This window comes from Macaca fascicularis, chromosome 7, assembly GCF_037993035.2.
Source record: "Macaca fascicularis isolate 582-1 chromosome 7, T2T-MFA8v1.1".
NCBI classification, from domain to species: Eukaryota; Metazoa; Chordata; class Mammalia; order Primates; family Cercopithecidae; genus Macaca; species Macaca fascicularis.
Window position 1 is genome coordinate 4,453,969 of NC_088381.1, and position 15,011 is coordinate 4,468,979.

Consider the following 15,011-nt stretch of genomic DNA (forward strand, 5'->3'; position numbering starts at 1 on the left):
TATTGCAGCAGTGTGGGTTTGATTCTCAGGTCAAATAGTAAGCCATTTCTGGTGTGATATTTGCAGACTTTTCACCACTTACTGATTATCTTTCTCTGCATGGACATCTTCTGACTCTTTGCCTTGAATTTTCCTCTCTCTGAGCTATCTTTAGGGATATTTTAAATCTTTTAACAACTGCTTGCATCTCTTTGAGAGACCTCATGCATCCATGGTTAAGTCATAATCTTAGTTAAGGCTTATGGCTTTCACATGGGAAGTTACCTTTGGTAAAGTTCAGAGCCAGAAACACTGCCTGTTTGTTTCAGCTAGAATCTATTAATAGAAGATTTATGACTTTTTGTTTGAAATGCTGATTATTTTTGCTTTGGCTTTCACAGTAAAGAAAATATTTTTCTCTTGAGCTAATTATAGCTTTTAATAACTGAGCAAGGTAAACTCTTGTGAACAAAATGTGGAGCATCTTTCTTTTTCTCTATCTGATTCCACCAAAATTTGAAAACTATTGTGAATATTCTTAACATATACACATACAGTTATTTACATAAGTGCAATAAGAATCTGTTTATCGATTCTTGGCGCACCCAAGATGGCCAAATAGGAACAGCTCCAGCCTCCAGCTCCCAGCGTGAGTGACACAGAATACAGGTGATTTCTGCATTTTCAACTGAGGTACCGGGTTCATCTCACTGGGGCGTGTTGGACAGTTGGTGCTGGTCCGCGTGTGCAACCCGACCAGTGAGAGCTGAAGCAGGGTGAGGCATCGCCTCACCTGGGAAGCGCAAGGGGGAAGGGAATTCCTTTTCCTAGCAAAAGGAAATTGAGACACACAACACCTGGAAAATTGGGTAACTCCCACCCTAATACTGCACTTTACCAAGGGTCTTAGCAAACAGCACATCAGGAGATTATATTGCACACCTGGCCCAGAGGGTCCCATGCCCATGCAGCCTCCCTCATTGCTAGCACAGCAGTCTGAGATCTAACTGCAAGGTGGCAGCGAGGCTGGGGGAGGGGCACCCACCATTACTGAAGCTTAAGTGGGTAAATAAAGCCACTGGGAAGCTCGAATTGGGTGGAGACCACCACAGCTCAAGGAGGCCAGCCTGCCTCTGTAGACTCCTCCTGTGGGGACAGTGCATAGCTAAACATAAAGCAGCAGAAACTTCAGCAGAGGTAATTGCCCCTGTCTAACAGCTTTGAAGAGAGCAGTGGATCTCACAGCACGGACGTTGAGATCTGAGAACGGACAGACTGCCTGCTCAAGTGGGTCCCTGACCCCTGAGTAGCCTAACTGGGAGACATCCCCCACTAGGTGCAGACCTACACCTCACACCTCACACGGCGGGGTACACCCCTGAGACAGTTTCCAGAGCAAAAATCAGACAGCAACCCTCGTTGTTCAGCAATATTCTATCTTCTGCAGCCTCTGCTTCTGATACCCAGGCAAACAGGGTCTGGAATGAACCTCAAGCTAACTCCAACAGACCTACAGCTGAGGGTCCTGACTGTTAGAAGGAAAACTAACAAACAGAAAGGACACCCACATCAAAACCCCATCAGTACGTCACCATCATCAAAGACCAAAGGCAGATAAAACCACAAAGATGGGGAAAAAGAAGTGCAGACAAACTGGAAATTCAAAAAATCAGAGCGCATCTCCCCCTCCAAAGGAACGCAGCTCATCGGAGCAACGGAACAAAGCTGGACAGAGAATGACTTTGATGAGTTGAGAGCATAAGGCTTCAGTCGATCAAACTTCTCAGAGCTAAAGGAGGAACTATGTACCCAGCGCAAAGAAACTAAAAACCTTGAAAAAAGAATGGATGAATGGATAACTAGAATAACCAATGCAGAGAAGACTTTAAAATAACTGATAGAGATGAAAACCATAACACAAGAACTACGTGACAAATGCACAAGCTTCAGTGACTGACTCGATCAACTAGAAGAAAGAGTATCAGCGATCGAAGATCAAATGAATGAAATGAAGCAAGAAAAGACGTGCAGAGAAAAAACACTAAAAAGAAATGAAAAAAGCCTCCAAGAAATATGGGATTAAGTGAAAAGACCAAATCTGTGTCTGATTGGTGTGCCTGAAAGTGACGGGGAAAATGGAACCAAGTTGGAAAACACTCTGCAGGATATCATCCAGCAGAACTTCCCCAACCTAGTAAGGCAGGCCAACATTCAAATTCAGGAAATACAGAGAACGCCACAAAGATACTCCTTGAGAAGAGCAACTCCAAGACACATAATTGCCAGAGTCACCAAAGTTGAAATGAAGGAAAAAATGTTAACGGCAGCCAGAGAGAAAGGTCGGGTTACACACAAAGGGAAGCCCATCAGACTAATAGCAGATCTCTCGGCAGAAACTCTCCAAGCCAGAGGAGAGTGGGGGCCAATACTCAACATTCTTAAAGAAAAGAATTTTCAAACCAGAATTTCATATCCAGCCAAACTAAGTTTCATAAGTGAAGGAGAAATAAAATCCTTTACAGACAAGCAAATGCTTAGAGATTTTGTCACCACCAGGCCTGCCTTACAAGAGATCCTGAAGGAAGCACTAAACATGGAAAGGAACAACAGGTACCAGCCATTGCAAAAACATGTCAAAATGTAAAGTCCATCAATGCTAGGAAGAAACTGCATCAACTAGTGAGCAAAATAACCAGCTAATATCATAATAACAGGATCAAGTTCACACATAACAATATTAACCTTAAATGTAAATGGACTAAATGGTCCAATTAAAAGACACAGACTGGCAAATTGGATAAAGAGTCAAGACCCATCAGTTTGCTGTATTCAGGAGACCCATCTCACATGCAGAGACACACATAGGCTCAAAATAAAGGGATGGAGGAAGATCTACCAAGCAAATGGACAACAAAAAAAAGCAGGGGTTGCACTCCTAGTCTCTGATAAAACAGACTTTAAACCATCAAAGATCAAAAGAGACAAAGAAGGCCATTACATAATGGTAAAGGGATCAATTCATCAGGAAGAGCTAACTATCCTAAATATATATATGCACCCAATACAGGAGCACCCACATTCATAAAGCAAGTCCTTAGAAACCTACATAGAGACTTAGACTCCCATACAATAGTAATGGGAGACTTTAACACCCCACTGTCAACATTAGACAGATTAACAAGACAGAAAGTTAACAAGGATATCCAGGAATTGAACTCAACTCTGCACTAAGCGGACCTAATAGACATCTACAGAACTCTCCACCCCAAATCAACATTCTTCTCAGCACCACATTGCACTTATTCCAAAATTGACCACATAGTTGGAAGTAAAGCACTCCTCAGAAAATGTAAAAGAACAGAAATTATAACAAACTGTCTCTCAGACCACAGTGCAATGAAACCAGAACTCAGGACTAAGAAACTCAATCAAAACTGCTCAACTACATGAAAACTGAACAACCTGCTCCTGAATGACTACTGGGAACCTAACGAAATGAAGGCAGAAATAAAGATGTTCTTTGAAACCAATGAAAACAAAGATACAACATAGCAGAATCTCTGGGACACATTTAAAGCAATGTGTAGAGGGAAATTTATAGCACTAAATGCCCACAAGAGAAAGCAGGAAAGATCTAAAATTGACACCCTAACATCACAATTAAAAGAACTAGAGAAGCAAGAGCAAACACATTCAACAGCTAGCAGAAGGCAAGAAATAACTAAGATCAGAGCAGAACTGAAGGAGATAGAGACACAAAAAACCCTCCAAAAAATCAATGAATCCAGGAGCTGGTTTTTTGAAAAGATCAATAAAATTGATAGACTGCTAGCAAGACTAATAAAGAAGAAAAGAGAAGAATCAAATAGACGCAATAAAAAATGATAAAGGGGATATCAGCACCGACCCCACAGAAATACAAACTACCATCAGAGAATACTATAAACATCTCTACGCAAATAAACTAGAAAACCTAGAAGAAATGGATAATTTCCTGGCCACTTACACTCTCCAAAGACTAAACCAGGAAGAAGTTGAATCCCTGAATAGACCAATAGCAGGCTCTGAAATTGAGGCAATAATTAATAGCCCACCAACCAAAAAAAGTCTGGGACCAGACGGATTCACAGCCAAATTCTACCAGAGGTACAAGGTACCATTCCTTCTGAAACTATTCCAATCAATAGAAAAAGAGGGAATCCTCCCCAACTCATTTTACGAGGCCAGCATCATCCTGATACCAAAGCCTAACAGAGATACAACACAAAAAGAGAATTTTAGACCAATATCCCTGATGAACATCGATGCAAAAATCCTCAATAAAATACTGGCAAACCGAATCCAGCAGCACATCAAAAAGTCTATCCACCATGATTAAGTGGGCTTCATCCCTGGGATGCAAGGCTGGTTCAACATATGCAAATCAATAAATGTAATCCAGCATATAAACAGAACCAAAGACAAAAACCACGATTATCACAATAGATGCAGAAAAGGCCTTTGACAAAATTCAACAGCCCTTCATGCTAAAAACTCTCAATAAATTCGGTATTGATGGAAAGTATCTCAAAAAAATAAGAACTATTTATGACAAACCCACAGTCAATATCATACTGAATGGGCAAAAACTGGAAGCATTCCCTTTGAAAACTGGCACAAGACAGGGATGGCCTCTCTCACCACTCCTATTCAACATAGTGTTGGAAGTTCTGGCCAGGGCAATCAGGCAGGAGAAAGAAATAAAGGGTGTTCAGTCAGGAAAAGAAGAAGTCAAATTGTCCCTGTTTGCAGATGACATGATTGTATATTTAGAAAACCCCACTGTCTCAGCCCAAAATCTCCTTAAGCTGATAAGCAACTTCAGCAAAGTCTCAGGATACAAAATCAATGTGCAAAAATCACAAGCATTCTTATACACCAGTAACAGACAAACAGAGAGCCAAATCAGGAATGAACTCCCATTCACAATAGCTTCAAAGAGAATAAAATACCTAGGAATCCAATTTACAAGGGATGTAAAGAACCTCTTCAAGGAGAACTACAAACCACTGCTCAGTGAAATAAAAGAGGACACAAACAAATGGAAGAACATACAGCCAAAAGAACAAAGCTGGAGGCATCACACTACCTGACTTCAAACTATACAAGGCTACAGTAACCAAAACAGCATGGTACCGGTACCAAAACAGAGATATAGACCAATGGAAGAGAACAGAGCCCTCAGAAATAATACCACACATCTACAGCCATCTAATCTTTGACAAACCTGACAAAAACAAGAAACGGGGAAAGATTCCCTATTTAATAAATGGTGCTGGGAAAATTGGCTAGCCATAAGTAGAAAGCTGAAACTGGATTCTTTCCTTACTCTTTATAGGAAAATTAATTCGAGGTGGATTAGAGACTTAAATGTTAGACCTAAAACCATAAAAACCCTAGAAGAAAACCTAGGTAATACCATTCAGGACATAGGCATGGGCAAGGATTTCATGTCTAAAACACCAAAAGCAACAGCAACAAAAGCCAAAATTGACAAATGGGATCCAATTAAACTAAAGAGTTTCTGCACAGCAAAAGAAACTACCATCAGAGTGAACAGGCAACCTACAGAATGGGAGAAAATTTTTGCAATCTACTCATCTGACAAAGGGCTAATAATATCCAGAACCTATAAAGAACTCAATAAAATTTACAAGAAAAAAATAACTCCATCAAAAAGTGGGCAAAGGGTATGAACAGATACTTCTCAAAAGAAGACATTCATACAGCCAACAGACACATGAAAAAATGCTCATCACTCGCCATCAGAGAAATGCAAATCAAAACCACAATGAGATACCATCTCACACCAGTTAGAATGGCAATCATTAAAAAATCAGGAAACAACAGGTGCTGCTGAGGATGTGGAGAAATAGGAACACTTTTACACTGTTGGTGGGACTGTAAACTAGTTCAACCATTGTGGAAAACAGTGTGGCAATTCCTCAAGGATCTAGAACTAGAAATACCATTTGACCCAACCATCCCATTACTGGGGATATACCCAAAGGATCATAAGTCATGCTACTATAAAGACACATGCACACGTATGTTTATTGCGGCACTATTCACAATAGCAAAGACATGGAATCAACCTAAATGTCCATCAGTGGATTAAGAAAATGTGGCACATATATACCATGGAATACTATGCAGCCATAAAAAAGTATGAGTTCGTGTCCTTTGTAGGGACATGCATGCAGCTGGAAACCATCATTCTCAGCAAACTATTGCAGGAACAGAAAACCAAATAACTCATGTTCTCACTCATAGGTGGGAAGTGAACAATGAGATCACTTGGACACAGGAAGGGGAACATCACACACCGGGTCCTATTGTGGGGAGGGAGTGGGGGAGGGATAGCATTAAGAGATATACCTAATGTAAATGATGAGTTAATGGGTGCAGCACACCAACATAGCACATGTATACATATGTAACAAACCTGCACATTGTGCACATGTACCCTAGAACTTAAAAAAAAAAAAAAAAAAATATATATATATATATATATATATATATATTCTTCTTAAGAAAAAAAAGAACTATTCTTTTAGTATGAGGTGTTTGGAGAGTTAGGAGACCACATATGTTTAAAGTTTATCTAATACTATTGAAATAATTATTTAGTTTGTTAATTTCATGAATTAAACTAGATTTTATAATGCAAAATATATTTTGCATTTATAGGATGAATGCAAATTTATCATGGTGTGTTATATTTTTCATATATTCTTGGATTCAGTTTGCCAATATTTTTAAAGGATTTTTGCATCTATATTAATGAGTAAATCATTTTTTCTGTCTCAAAAAAAAAATCTGTTTATCTCTTTTCTTTTGTAACAGAACACAGAGACAACGGTTATTTTACCAAAGATATGGTTGTATTTTATCAACAGACTGACATACTTTCAGATATAAACGGAATGCCTTAAGGAATTAGTTAAGTTATAGAGATGACAAAAGTTTCTTGTGGAAACTGCCTTCATAACTTGTCTACACAGTCCTTTTATGGGGTTCCTGACTGGCAGTAAGTAAAAAATCACTTTTTAAAAATCCTAAATTTATCTTGGGACCTTAAGAAAAGAGGAATTCACTCAATCTATACAGGTATTTGTAGGCACAAATAAATCCATAGGTGGACTCAAGGCTTTTAATCGGCTGGGCGTGGTGACTCAGGCCTGCAATTCCAGCACTTTGGGAGGTGAAGGCGGGTGGATCACCTGAGGTCAGGGATTCAAGACCAGCCTGGCCAACATGATGAAACCCCATCTCTACTAAAAATACAAAAATTAGCCAGGCATGGTTATGGGTGCTTGTAATCCCAGCTACTCAGGAGGCTGAGGCAGGAGAATTGCTTGATCCTGGGAGGTGGAGGTTGCAGCGAGCCAAGATCATGCCATTGCACTCCAGCCTGGGTGACAGAGTGAGGGTCTGTCTCAAAAAAAAAAAAAAAAAAAAAAAAAGTCCAGTCAGAGATTCCTTATAGAACACGGTTCCAGCAAAGCCAAATTAGAAAGAGCCTATATGGCAAATAATTATTCCGGTTGTTTTTTATGGAAATAATCAGGCTAAGTATAATAAGACTAAAACTCATTCTGATGATAATTGTGTCCTACTATAACTTGTCTTTAATAAAAATGGGGACTGGTTGGGCTGCAAAATTTCCAGTTTTATGCTCTGCTTCCCTTTTAAATATATTTCAGTTTCAGGTAATCTCTTTGTTCACGCATAGGAACATACAATTTTAGCAACAGCCAGGTCACGTGTCAAATGCTCTGCTGCTTCGAAATGTCTTCTGCCAGATACCCTAAATCATCTCTCTCAAGTTCAAAGTTCCACAGATCTTTAGGGCAGGGCAAAATGCCACCAGTCACATAGCAAGAGTGATGTTTTCTCTGGTTCCCAATAAGTTCCTCATCTCCATCTGAGTCCATTCAGCCTGTACTTCACTGTCCATATTACTATCAACATTTTGATTGTGACAGGAAAATAAATCTTGGCACCCCAAAATGACTAAGGTAAAGGGAAAAGTCACGCTGGGAACTGCTTAGGGCAAACCTGCCTCCCATTCTATTCAAAGTCATCCCTTTGAGGCTTACCTGAGACAAATGCATATCTGATTGCTTCCTCTCCACTATTGTTTATGTAAAAATACAGATTCATGGAGTCAGACTAAATTGTGTATTCAGCAGAAGGCTGATCAAGGACTCAAAATAATGCAACCTTTTTGTCTCTTATGTACTTCTAACCTGGAAGCCCCCACTTCGAGTTGTCCCACCTTCCAGGACCAAACCAATGTACCTTACACATATTGATTGATGTCTCATATCTCCCTAAAATGTATAAAATGTAAAAGCAAGCTGTACTCCTGAACACCTTGGGCACATGTCTCAAGACTTCCTAAGGCTGTCTCATGGGTATATCCTTAACTTGGTAAAATAAACTTTCTAAATTGACTGAGACCTGTCTCAGATATTTGGGGTTCACATGGTCAAAACCATTCCGCAAGTATCTAGGTTGTTCCAAACTTTCCCATATCTTCCTATCCTCTTCTGAGCTCTGAAAACTTCCAACCTCTGCCTGCTCCCCAGTTCAAAAGTTGCTTCTACATTTTCAGTTATCTTCATAGCAGTACCCCACTCTCTTAGTACCAATTTTCTCTATCAGTCCATTTTCACACTGCTGTAAAGAACTACCTGAGACTGGGTAATTTATGAAGTGAAAAGATGTAACTGACTTACGTTACTGCACGGCTGGGGAGGCCTCAGGAAACTTACAGTCATGGCCAAAGGCAAAGGGGAAATAAGGCAGGCAGCAGGAGAGAGAGGGGTGGAGTTGTGGGGGAAGTGCCACACTTCAAAACCATCCAATCTCATGAGAACTCATCCACTATCAAAAGAACAGCAAGGGGGAAATCTGTCCCCATGATCCATTCACCTCCCACCAGGCCCCTCTTCCAACACATGAGGATTACACTTTGAGATGAGACTTGAGTGAGGACACAGAGTGAAACCGTGTCATGGCAGCTCTCTGAAAACAGAAAAATCTAGATAATTTCAGCCCTAATCATAGAAATATAAACAACAATCTCTGAAACTTGTAATGTAAATCCAATTATTTATTTATTTATTTATTTATTTAAGAGATGATGCCTTACTGTATTGTCCAGGCTGGAGTGCAGTAGCTATTCACAGGCACAATCTTTGTGTACTACAGCCTCAAACTCCTGGTGTCAAGTGATCATTCTACCTACTCTCCCTAGTAGCTGGACTATAGGTGTGTGCCACCACGCTTGCTCAGATACAGTTTCTCAATTCAGAAAGTTGCATTTCTATTTTTTTTGTCTTTCCCATGGTCATTCTAATAATGTGTATAATTATCCTGCAAGTCATTTTATGATTAGTTACTGCAAATGTAAACGCATTATAGTTTCCATACAATCTTCTGTGCTGTTTACTTGTTACTAGACTCAATTCTACTTTTAGATACTACCTGAGAAAACAGATGGGCTTTGCTGTTCCCGGAAGAATAGAGTGAATAAAATAGAAACTCATATTACTTATATTTAATAATGATACTGCATTTGCCTCATAAGTTTCAGGTTCCACAAAAGCTCATTTAAGTTAATAGCAAGTCTTGATCTCAAATATATGAGCATGTCTACACTTCCTATTTATTCTAAAATAATTTCAAATTTATAGAGCAGTGCTAAGCTCTTACATATATATATCCTTCAATCTCCTATAATATTAATATTATACATAACCATAGAATATCTATGAAAACTCAGAAATTGATAAAGGTACAAAACTATTAACTAAAGTATTGTCTGTCTTCATATTTTACCAGATTTTCCACTAATTCAATTTTTCTGTTTTTGGATCTAATTCAGGATAACATATTACATTTATCATCAAGTGTACTATTGTTTATTGCAGCATAGCCTATTACCATGTAGCTTAGTGGCTCAAAAGCACACACATATTACTCACAGTTTCTCTGGGTCAGGAATCCAGATGTAGATGATGACTGAGACTGAGGTCTGACCTGAAGGATCAGCTGGGGAAGGATCCTCTTCCAAGCTCACATGACTGCTCAGCTCAAGAAGACTTCACCACTGAATTATTCCAAACCTTTAAAATATCAATAGCAATTTTTCACTAACTGTTCTCCACAAAAATACAAACCACAGAGAAGAGATCGGTGTGCAATGCATTCTATGAAGCAGTTTCCTCTGATGCCACAACCAGAAAAAAGACAGTCCAAAAAAGGAAAACTATAAACTAATATGCTTTATGGATACCCAGGCAATAATCCTCAAGCAAATACTTCCAACGTAAGTCAGAATCATGAAACAGGCTTATATACTAATACCAAAGGTATTTATTTACTCAGGATCACAAGTTTGGTACAGCATATAAAAAGAATTAGTGTAATACGCTATATTAAAAAAAAACACTATATGACAAAAGCCTCATTATCACATCTAAAGATGCAGAATAAGCACTTGACAAATCCAGATCCAACACTCATTCACAGTAAAAATACTCATTAAGTTTTGCATAGAAGGGAATGTTCTTTATCTAAAAAGGGCATCTATGAAAATCTCACATAACACCAAAAGGTATCAAGTAACTTTTGGTAATTTCCCCAAGATTAGAAACACTAAACAGTTATTGACTCCTGTGAATTTTATTAAACATTATGCTTGAGGATGTAATTGAGAAAATTAGGCTAGGAAAATAAATATAAGTCTTCCAGATTGAAAAGGAAGAAGTCGAACTATCTCTATTGGCCAGTGACATAATCTAGTGTATGGAAAATCTTAAGGAATCCACTAAAATAAGGTTGAAATAACAACAAAAACAAAAAGTTCAGTAATGCAGTAGTATGCAAGATCAATGGAAAAAACTGCTGTCTTACACAATACAAAGGAATCAAAAAATAAAACTCAGAAAATGATTTCATTTAATATAGCAGCAGAAAGGAAATATATTTGAAAATAAATTTAACATAACAACTGCAAGATATATACACTGAAACTTTAAAAAGATATTGAAGTATTAAAGAAATCCTAAATAAATGATAAAACGTTAGATTTTCGTTGATCAGAATGCTATTAAATATTAACCAAGATGCTAATACTTTCCAAATGTATCTGCGGGTTCAATATAGTCCCTGCAGAAATTCTAGCTTGCACTTATTTTTTATTTTTTGAAATAATTGGATCACTGATTTTAACATGTACAGGAAAATAAAATTGATCCAGGTCAGCCAAAAGAACATTAAAATTGTTTAAAAAATACAAATGGTATTTGCAAAAGTTCTGCCCTTACAGAGATGAAGGATGATTCTCTACTTAAGTATGTGCTTTTCATAGTGACTTTTTATCAAACAAGTACATCATGAAGAGGGAGAAAAATTATTACTTTTGTAGTAGAGAAAACCGAACTGAACTACTTCATCCAGATAATAAAACTAACGTTAACAGTGATAAAGTGGCTGGGTCACTGTAATCCCAGCACCTTGGGATGCCAAGGTGGGAGAATTATTTGAAGCCAGGACTTGGAAACCAGGCTGGGAAATAGGAACATTACACCTCTACAAAAAAATAAAAATGTATTAGCCAAAGTGTGGTAGCACGCGCTGTAGTCCCAGCTACTTGGCAGGCTGAGGCAGGAGAATTGCTTGAACCCGGGAGGTGGAGGTTGCAGTGAGCCTAGATTGCACCACTGCACTCCAGCCTGGGCAACAGAGGGAGACTGTGTCAAAAAGAGAGGAGAGGGGAGGGGAGGGAAGGGAAGAAATATTGCATGCCCATAATATATAACAACTTCTTGAGAATAAAACTTTCCCTTAGCGGTCTTCCTCCATAAACCCCAGAACAGCCATCTAATCATGAGTGAAACAACAGATGAATCCCAAAGGAGGGATTTCAATTACATTAGAAACAAGAAAAATCTGAGAAACTGGCAGGCCCAAAAGGAGCACACAATACCTAAATGCGTGGTGTCCTGAACACAATCCTGGAACAGAATACATACATTAAGTGTAAAAAGGACATCTGATTAATTGTGGATGTTGATGAATTATAATGTACAATATTGATTCATTAATTGTGACAAATGTCCCATACTAATATAAGAATTAAATAAAAGCGAAACTGTGTGTTGAGTATAAATAAACTCACTGTATTTATTTCTAACTGTTCTGTAAACGCAAAACAATTCTAAAATAGATATTTTAAAGTACACCATTGAGTTTAGTAAGTAGAAGGTTATCAATATTGTGTCCCATGTATGCATCTCCCATATCTATCCTCTTCTTTTTTTTATCCTGGTGAAGGTTTTAAGTTTTCATTTTTCCATTCACAAATTGTTCAAGTTTTTTTCTCTAAATTTGCATTTGCAAATAATATCTTGTTCAGTGTTTCTTGTCTTCACAAGTAGATAATAATGTGTTTCTGTCTCTCTATACTGCTCATTAAAATTATGAGAAAACTTCAGAGAAATCCAGACTGACACATTGTACAAAATATGTGACCTGTTCTCACGAAGGTCAAGGTCAGCAAAATAAGTGAAGACTGAGCGCCTGTTACAGATTGGGCAGAACCTAATGTTGGAGGCAGGCTCTAAGATGGTGCACAGTGATCCTCATGACTTGGTGTATACAACCCGGTATTCTAATCCTTTCCTTGGGAATTTAGGGAGAACCTGAGACTTGCTTTGAGTCAAAAGAATACTACAATGTGATGGATGTCACTTGGATGATCATCTTACACAAGACTGTGATTTCTGTCTTGCTGCAAAACCTCTCCCGTGGTGGCTTTGATGGCACATTCTGCCATGAGGGAGAAGCCAGCATGGGAAGGAACTGAATGCAGCCTCAGTCCAACAGGCAGCAAGGAATTGATGCCCTTGGTTCAGTAGCTTTCCCTGGTGGTTGTGATTTACAGTTAGCACTAATCTGAGCCCTTTTCATTTAGGAGTGTATCACTTCAGAAGTAGAGTGACAACCTTGTATTAACAGAATAGTCCTAATTATTTCCTCCTTTTCTTGTATTTCTTTCTTTTGTCCCTTGTATCTTTATCTTTCATTTCACTTACATGTAAAAAGACTTGTGCATATATGTATGTATATGTATATACATATGTGTATGTATACCTTATACTTATGCATATATAATCATATACATATGTTATTTTTATTTTAAACAAGCTGTTATGGCTGGGTGCGGTGGCTCATGCATGTAATCAAATCCCAGTACTTTGGGAGGCTGAGGCGAGTGGATCACAAGGTCAAGAGATCGAGATCATCCTGGCTAACATGGTGAAACCCCATCACTACTAAAAATACAAAAAATTAGCTGGGTGTGGTGGTGGGCGCCTGTAGTCTCAGCCACTCGGGAGGCTGAAGCAGGAGAATGGCGTGAACCCAGGAGGCAGAGGTTGCAGTGAACTGAGATTGCACCACTGCACTCCAGCTTGGGCGACAGAGTGTGACTCTGTCCCAAAACAGAACAAAACAAACAAACAAACAACAAAAAAAGTGTTATATGTAAGATCAATTAAAAATATACAAAATAAAAGTTTTTATTACCTTGGGTAACCAATAAAATAGTGTAAAATAAATATGTCCTGCATGCTAGGAAAGAAAAGAAGATGAAATCATATGAAAGCTGAATGAAAACCACCCAAGGAAGAAAATGAGTGGATGAGAAAAATAGAAACAAAGGCAGTGCAAGAACTAGAAGACAGTAACAAATACAGTGGATATGATTCCAACTATATCAATAACCACTTTGAATGTCAGGGTTCTTAAGGTACCAGTTATAAAACACAGAGTAGATGTAAAAACAGGGCCCAACTACATAAGAAAGCCAATTTAAATATAAAGACACATATGGATTAACAATGAAGAGATAAACATAACATACTCCACTAATCAAAGAAAATAAGTGTACAGATATTAATTTCCAACAGAGCAGACTTTAAAGCAAATAAAATGATGAAGAATAAAGACAGGCATAAGTAAAGGATAAAAGGGGTGATTCTCTAAGAAAATATAACTCTCCTCAATAGGTATAAGCCTAAAAATAGTGTGTTAAATTAGGTGATGGGGGAATGTGAAGAAGAAAGAGATGAGTCCACTATTATTGTTGGAGACATCAACCCTCTCTATCAAGAATCAACACATCCAGCAGGTAAAATACAAGCAAGGGCATATTATCACTCAACTATACAATCAGTCAACCCAATATAACTTATATCTTTAAACTACTAACTCCAACGATGTGAATAATATACATACTTCCTTAGCCCATAAGGATCCCTCTGCAAGACTGTCCATATTATAGGACTTAGAACACCACTTATTAAATTTAAAAGAATAGGAATCACACAATGATTGCTCTCAGACCAAGAGAAAATTAATCTAGAAGTAAGTAACAGAAAGGTAACTGAAATATCCCCAAATACATGGAGATTAAACAACACACTTCGATACATAACATGGCCCAAAGAAGGTATCTCAAGATTTATTAAAAATATTTTGACCCAAATAGCAATGAAAAAAACGTAACAAAATTAATAGATGTAACAGAAGTAGAGTTTAAAGAAGATTCTATTGAAGACATAAGTTTGAAAGAAAGACTAAATTTCATCATCTAAGTTTCCAGCATAGGAAAGGAGAACGAGAGAAAATCAAATGGAAAATAAGCAGCAAAAAAGACTATTGCAAGGTAAGTAAAAACAAAGTAAAAGATGAAGCAACAATATTTTTTAAAAGAATACTGATAGCTTAATAGTTTCCAGAACATACAAGTATCCAAAAATTAATAAAAACACAAAATTAATAAAAACACAATAACCCTGACACAATGCTTGCTTGCAGACGTGACTCTCCCTTAAAATGAGCAGATGCTTTGAAACGTGATGAAATAAAGGCATACTAAGTGAAGTAATTTTATTTACTAAGTTTTAAATATATAA

General features: G+C 37.9%; 1 long non-coding RNA gene across 3 annotated transcripts in view; it reads right to left on the bottom strand.

The window, feature by feature from the left end:
* Window positions 1–15,011, bottom strand: part of LOC102131280 (uncharacterized) — a 125,321-nt gene that overhangs the window by 57,718 nt on the left and 52,592 nt on the right. For all 3 annotated transcript variants that reach the window (XR_010587968.2, XR_010587966.2, XR_010587967.2), the window contains one exon: window positions 10,014–10,154. This is a non-coding gene — a long non-coding RNA (uncharacterized lncRNA). The remainder of the gene's footprint in view (window positions 1–10,013; window positions 10,155–15,011) is intronic.